This window comes from Prunus avium, chromosome 6 (genome assembly GCF_965620075.1).
Source record: "Prunus avium chromosome 6, drPruAviu1.hap1.1, whole genome shotgun sequence".
Taxonomy (NCBI): Eukaryota; Viridiplantae; Streptophyta; class Magnoliopsida; order Rosales; family Rosaceae; genus Prunus; species Prunus avium.
The window spans coordinates 15,804,789-15,813,004 of record NC_142289.1 but is presented as its reverse complement, the minus strand read 5'-3'; positions in this window follow the sequence as shown (position 1 = coordinate 15,813,004).

The following is an 8,216-nucleotide window of genomic DNA, read 5'->3' as shown; positions in this document are numbered from 1 at the left end:
TTTTACATTTAGGGGGTTTTAATCCTTGCCTATCTTATGTTTCATGTACATTTATTAAATATTTTTCCCTTCATATTGACTCATCATGTGCTGAGAGATAGAAAAAAAAGTGTGAAAATAAACATGTTACATGGGTCATCAGTTTCGTGTGCAGTTTTACTCCTTAACTTGTGAATATCCTACTGTTACAACGTGAGAATATCCTACTGTTGCATCGATTCAGCTGCACCAAAATGGATTCAGCGGCATCCTCAACTTGTGATACTCGCAAGTGCACGAGCCGTTTGGTAGTATAGCATATGTAAGTGCGAGGTCGATCCCACGAGGATTGGTGATTGAATGATCCAATTTGTTTCCCCTACACAAAATAGAAATGAAAAAGAAAATAAATAAAACAAGAAAAAAAAGAAATAACTCAAGCAAATAAGTTCCCAAGTTCAATTAGATTAACGGCTTGATTCTAGCTAAAGTATGATTAAGCCATGGTGTTTGGTCCTAACCTTGTATTCCTAATTCCCTAATTTGATCATTTGTTGTCTAACCTAAAATTAAGCATTAGGAACCCATTAAGCATAGAAGAACATTTTAAACAACCAAGTATGTATATAATCCCTGTTGTCGAATGTCCATACATACTCTTCCTATCCATAGTTCAATTCGAATTAAAGCATGGTGTCTACTCTTAATTCGAACCAAGATAGCTAACATGCAAGCCTAAATGGTGATAAATCATTCAAACTAGCATATTAACTTATAAGCATAATGAATAAGAACAAAAACCATAATTGAAACTTGGAAACTAATCAAACTTGAAACTAAAGAAAAGAATTTACATAACAATGAAAAGTAAAGTGGAACTAAGAAAAACTTAAGGAGAATTTCAGCACAGAGATTTCATTACAACAATTGAAAACTAAAAGAGAAACTAAGAGAATTTGAGGGAGAGAATGGAGGGGAGCTCTAGAGAAGTGTTTGAGAGCTCCTCCCCCTTGGGGTGTGTTTTGAAGCTTGAAGACTTCTCTATTTATAGGGCTAAGAGGGAGGAACATCATGATGAATTCCAACACCACCATTCCTCTTTTAATACAACCCATAACTCTCACTTCATCTTGTCTATGTTAGTGTGGTTGGAATCAATTCCATCTCATACTTCTTTTGCTGCTCTTGAAGCTTTCTTCACATGGGTTTTCAAATTAAAATAATATTAAAACAAAATTTTGAACTGAAATTCTTCGAAAAGAGGTCGGCTGATATTTTGTTGATCAGTGTGCCAGTTTTGAACCATTCTGATGACTCAATAATAAAGAACAGAGGTTGTAACCCTACGTGTCTATTTCACAGTGGGTCTCTAACTTGTCTTTTTCAAACTGAGGCATCTTAATGCCTATAAATATAGAAGACAAGTCCCATAAATTCATTTAGGATTCTATAGGATTTTGAAAGACCTTTTTTTCTTTCTTCTTTTTTTTCTTTTTTTTTAAATTTTAAAATTTTTACATTTAGGGGGTTTTAATCCTTGCCTATCTTATGTTTCATGTACATTTATTAAATATTTTTCCCTTCATATTGACTCATCATGTGCTGTGAGATAGAAAAAAAAAGTGTGAAAATAAACATGTTACATGGGTCATCAGTTTCGTGTGCAGTTTTACTCCTTATGGAGAGTTGCTATTTTCCAATCATGTCTATTATAATGGGTAACTAGTTTTAAGTTGTGTCCTTTTCAAACTGAGGAATAAACACCTATAAATAAACAGAGAAAGGCAAGTCCCATCAAGTCATTTAAGCTGTGTCTTTTGTTTTTTGGATGAACAAAAAGTTTAGGGAAGGGAGAGGCTACCCCCACACCCAGGCTAAGAGCAAACCTCAGCTCTTTTCAGATTTACAGATTACCAACCAACACGGAACTGTTGGCAACGGAACTCGAACACTGGTGGGGCGACATACAGTATAAGGACTTGAAAGACCTTTTAGAATTCTATAGGATTTTGGAAGACCTTTTTTAGAATTCTATAGGATTTTGAAAGACCTTTTTTTTAATACATTTAGGAGGTTGTAATCCTTGCATAGTGAAAAAACTTGCCTATCTTATGTTTCATGTACATTTTTTAAAATATTTTTTCCTTTATATTGACACATCATGTGCTGAGAGACAAAGAGAAAAATGTATGAAAATAAACATGTTACCTGTCATCATTAGTTTTAAGTTGTGTCCTTTTCTCTTTTTTTTGGGTGAAAGCTGTGTCCTTTTCAAACTAAGGCATCTAACACATATAAATAAATAGAGAAGGGCAAGTCCCCATCAATTCATTTAAGTTGTGTCTTTGATTTTTTTAGATGAACAAAAAGTTTAGGGGAGGGAGAGGCTGACAGGACCCGACCCAAATTCCATTTTGGAATCTGAGCCGAACCCTGTGCATATCCGACACTTTGCGGGTTCTAGGCACACTTGACCAAATTGTCCTTATAACAACATCCAAGGTTAACTTCAAGTTTGACCTCTGTTGAAAATTCGGTAGAGTCTCCCCTATAAATACTTGTTTCCCAAAAATTTACACCTATACAAAAAGCAATTTATAACCAGAACCGTTCAACACGCATCAAGTTAGAATTCAAGCAATCCAACAACAGAACTTTATGGCCTCAAGCCTTACAGAAATCCTAGGGCAATTTCATAGCAATACTAATCTATTAATTACAAAAGAAGCACGGAAACGTGAGAATATCCTACATAGTGGAAAAATGATGAAAAGTGATGATAATTGTGATCGGTGCATATTTATATATCATTTTGTACCCTTCTAACTTATGATTTAATTATGTTTTTGAGTTAAACTTGTGCTTTAAATAAATTTTGTGTTTGTTTCAGTGTAATAAGCTTGAGACTCATTAAATGGATTTTGGAGACAAGTTAGCTCATTTGTGTCTGCAAATCTGTCAACTTCACGGATTGGGCTGTACTTGCTCAGGATGAACCAGATGATGAACCCTATATCATTGGAAAGATGCAGAAGTCTAGTTTCTGGAGCATTTTATGGTTCATGATTCCGAGTCTCCTAGAGGAAGTTATGCAAGTTTTGGCAGCTTAAGGTCAAATTCGGCAGCATCTGCGTTACTGGGCCAAAAATGACATTTGAAGGTCTTTCCGATTTTTTCTTGAGTTGGGCTGCATATGCTTGGAAAGATAATTCAAAGGGTTTGAAGATCCAAATTTTTCCAGATTTTTTAGGAGGGAAGATCAAGCCCAAAACAAGCCCACAAGCTGACTGCAATGCATTGTCATGCTTGACATAGGCATTCCAGCTATGAAAGTCTAAAGGAGCAAAAACAAGGCATTGTGAGAAACATGTTTGGATAAATCAAGAAGCACTTTCCAGGCTACTAGTGGGATTAGTTGGTACATGCTGGAGCTATTAAAGAGAAAGAATGTGCATGCATGTGAAGCAAAAAGAAAGGAAAGAAAAGAAATGAAGTCAATTCCAGTCTATTTTCGGCAGTCAACTTGCAAGACCCAAAACGTACACTTGTACTGCTCAGATGGGAATACATTCTTCATAAACGTTGTTCCAATGGGTATCTATTATGACATATCCAAATGTGAGCCCCATTGGATACATATTGAAACCTCAGGCCATCCTACACCAAGTCTGGTTCAGAAGAATCATTTTTTTTCAACAACCAAAAGAAAACCACATGGGTTGGCAGCAAAACGCAGCCACAATTGAACACCTTTGAAAACCCATGTGAAAAAAGCTTGAGGTGCAGCAGCAAAAGAAGTATGAGATGGAATTGATTCCAACCACACTAACATAGACAAGATGAAGTGGGAGTTATGGATTGTATTAAAAGAGGAATGGTGGTGTTGGAATTCATCATGATGTTCCTCCCTCTTAGCCCTATAAATAGAGAAGTCTTCAAGCTTCAAAACATACCCCCAAAGGGGGGAGCTCTCAAACACTTCTCTAGAGCTCCCCTCCCTTCTCTCCCTCAAATTCTCTTAGTTTCTCTTTCTAGTTTTCAATTGTTGTAATGAAATCTTTGTGCTGAAATTCTCTTTCTAGTTTCTCTTAGTTTCTCTTACTTTTCATTGTTATGTAAATTCTTTTCTTTAGTTTCAAGTTTGATTAGTTTCCAAGTTTCAATTATGGTTTTTGTTCTTATTCATTATGCTTATAAGTTAATATGCTAGTTTGAATGATTTATCACCATTTAGGCTTGCATGTTAGCTATCTTGGTTTGAATTAAGAGTAGAAACCATGCTTTAATTCGAATTGAACTATAAATAGGAAGAGTATGTATGGACATTCGACAACAGGGATTAAATACATACTTGGTTGTTTAAAATGTTCTTCTACGCTTAATGGATTCCTAATGCTTAGTTTAGGTTAGACAACAGATGATCAAATTAGGGAATTAGGAATACAAGGTTAGGACCAAACACCATGGCTTAATCATACTTTAGCTAGAATCAATCCGTTAATCTAATTGAACTTGGGAACTTATCTGCTTGAGTTATTTTCTTTTCTTTCTTTCTTGTTTTATTTATTTTCTTTCTTGTTTTTCTATGAAATCGACCTCGCACTTACATATGCTATACTACCGAACGGCTCGTGCACTTGCGAGTATCACAAGTTGAGGATGCAGCTGAATCCATTTTGGTGCAGCTGAATCGACGCAACAAATCGCTGGTGGTGGTGCTCTGGTACACGTCTACTGCCTGGGGACGCAAAACATTAAAAATGTGAGTGGACAAAATAAAGTTTTGGAAAATAGAATACTAACATACTAATCCCATTGTCAAAACTTTCAGAAAATTCGATTTCTTTCATTTCCTATATTTGTACAAGAATTTAAGAAATGCATATTTATATATAACTAATCACGCATTCAAACAAATTATCAAAACCTTTTGAAAGTGTTTTAAAGAAATAATTCTTTTCCACCTAGGTGTACCCATCATATATCCGTCAATTCCATGATCTTTATATCCATTTCCCACATTATACCGTCAATTCCTTGTGTCACATAATGTGGCACATCCTCGCAGGCCTCGGTGACACAAATCAACCCGAGCCTCATTCCTCGCATTCCTCGCAAGACTCAGGGGACTCTTGATCAACCTGAGCCGCATCCTCGCTCCTCACTGTCCAGATATCCCTAAGACTCGTGGGGCAAATGTCAAACGCGAGCTGACTCAACCGAAGGCAACTAGAATATCTGTGGACATCACTTCCTTTTCTACTTTCCAAGACATTCACATTTAAATATAAACAAAATGTAATAAAAACATTTGAATTCAAATACTTATGCTTGGAAAGTAAAAGTCATAAATAATTCATTCACGATCAACTAATAAAACTTTAATTGCATAAAATTCATTTATAAAACAAAAGTCCACTCATTGAGCGTCCGAGCTAGCCTGACCCTTCAAGGGTCCTTCCTGCGGGTTCAACGAAGCATGAGTACCTATTTAAGCAATTAAGACATTTAATTAATAAAATAGCTCAACCATAGATATTTAATCAAAACCCTGACCTCTGGCCTCAAAAGTGCGTGTACAAAATTTAGGAAAGTTCCTAGGCCCATTTCCAACATTTTTGACAGGTGGAATGGTCTAAAAATACCCGAGGTTCAATAAGCGATTAATTTCCCATAATGGTAAATCTGGTACCCTGTGGGGCCCGCGACTTCCAATTACCAAACCGAGAGTTCCTATAGGTTCAACACCATTTACTAAACATGCCTTGCAAGTTTGGTCCGAATCGAACGGTCGGATTGCTCACGATCGCACGATTGAACGTTCTCGTTTATCCTAAACTTTGAATTATTGAATCGGAGTATCTGGGACTCCGATTCTTGATCCTCAAATTCCTACACAATCCTAGAGGTGTCCAGATTAACATATTTGAAAATGAAATCGATCCAACGGTCCGAACATATCGAACCCGGATAACGCCTAATATGCGATATCCGATCAACGATCAAGCAGTAACCAAATTGAAATCCGAGCATGCCGTCGTGCTCAAGATGACATGATGATCATTTTAAGACCAAGAGGGACACCAAAACAGTGCCCACGTGCCGCCACACAAGTCGGCAGAATGTGAGTGTCCTAAGCGATTTTCGGCGATCGGAAGAACTCCAAACCGCCGGTCAAGACCTATACGTACATGAAGAGCACATAGAGTGGAGCAACTTTTGTTCTTGGACCTACCCCAAAAAGTCGACGGAAGTGGCCGGAATCAGAGGCCGAAAACTGGCCAAACTATTATCGCTTATTTTACCGGCAAAATGCAGAAATTTCTCCTAAATACCACAACCAGCAACTAGAACACATTGAAAGGATAGAAAAGCATACCAAATTTGAAGAAAATGGTGGCCAGAGGCATCCGAACGAACTCCCGAAAATTTTATGTAAAATTGGCCAAAATCTTGCTTTTTCCCGCGACCGTTGCTGCGGATCGTGGCTGGGATGGGGTGGGGTGGAAGAGGGAGGAGAGGCGGTTCTAACGGGACCAGTGCCACCTCAAACGGTGGCGTGTGGCGGAGGTGGTGGTTGAAAAGCGTCGGTGCTGTTTCACGGGGGGTAAGGGGTAGCACGAGAAGAGAGAGAGAGAGAGAGAAGAAATTTCAGGTTTTAAAAAAAAAAAATCCATTTTTGAAATAATTACGATTTTGCCACTAAACTATTTTTTATCGTAACTTCTTCATTATAATTTCGATTTGAGCCCATTACGTGTCTACGGACTCATCTAGACATGCTCTGCACAACGATACAACTGAAACCCCCAAATTCCTTCCCAAACAAAAAGTCAATTTTTAAACTTAAAATATTTCCGGAGTAAAATTGTCTATTACTAGAATAAATTCATAATTAAATATTAATTTAGGATCGGGTTATTACAGAGGCTACCCCCACGCCCACAACCAGAGCAAACCCCAGATCTTTTTGAGATGTTTTAAACTAAAATTGATGGTTTTATCTTGGTACTTATTGGTGAAAGTTTTAATACATGTTTTCAGATTTATGAGATAAGGATTTACAGTTTTCTAAGTTTTAAGGATTTTATATAATTCACAACTATTTTCTTAAGTGATGAGTTTGTTTTTACATGTGAAAGATTGAAGTATGTTTTCTTCAAACTGTTAGTATTGATGTTAAGGTTTCACGTGGCCAATGTTATTTTAATAATTTTCTCGTTTTCCTACTTATCTGTATGTATTTGTATATGCACATATGTGATGGGTGAAAGATTGTTTTGAAATCAATATCTTTTGCTTAACTTTCAGCGGATTGATTAGAGTTTGAAGCTTTTGGTTTTAGGAAACTGTGAAGGAATATTTAATTCATGTGCTTACATATGGGTTGAACTTTGTTTTCTTGTATAAAGAACTACGTGTGGCTTGATCCCTCAGCAAAAGTACGTAGGCAACCTAGGCTAATCTAGGTGCAGCTGCAAGTTTATGTTTGGTTTGTTATGTTCAGTTTTGTAAAGTTGACTTTGCTGAACGCTTGGGAATATTTAAGTTTGTTGTGCATGTAGATTTCTAGGTTTGAGTCTTTTTTAGGATACCCTGCCGGTTTTCCGGTAGAAGTCAAACCCTAAAGCAGTTTTTGGTTTAAGGCAAGAAAGGTCTTTTGGTCATTCGTGCCCAACACTTGCCAGGTATTGGACACGCACGAGGTTCGACACGGATTTCAAAGTGGAATTTGAGTTGGATCCTGTCATACAAGGCTTGCTTTCATAATCTTAATTTATTTTACTTTTATTTACCTATTATTTGTTTATTTAGTTTTACTTTATCTTAAAAGACTTTCCAATTTGTTTATATATTATTTATATTATAAAGAGTTTTGCGTTTGACTTATACGGAAAAGGAAAATTATAATTTTTATAACAATTCTGTGTAATTTCGTTTTTATATAATTTAGTATTGTTTCAAAATATCGGTTGGTTGTTTTATTTCTTGCATATGAGTTTCCTTGGTATATGAGATAAACATTGTTGTACCTAGTAAGAATTATAGAACACTTAGAAACTCAACTATCTAGTTCTAGCATAGATGTAACTTTTAATTTTAAGGTGGGCTTGAGTTTATATTGCTTTCGGTCTAAGTGAAGAATAGGAGTTTGACAACGTTCTCTTGCTTTAAGATTCTTTTATTTAACCACTCTCCCTACATCACAAATTTTCAATTATTTACGTATTTATTTT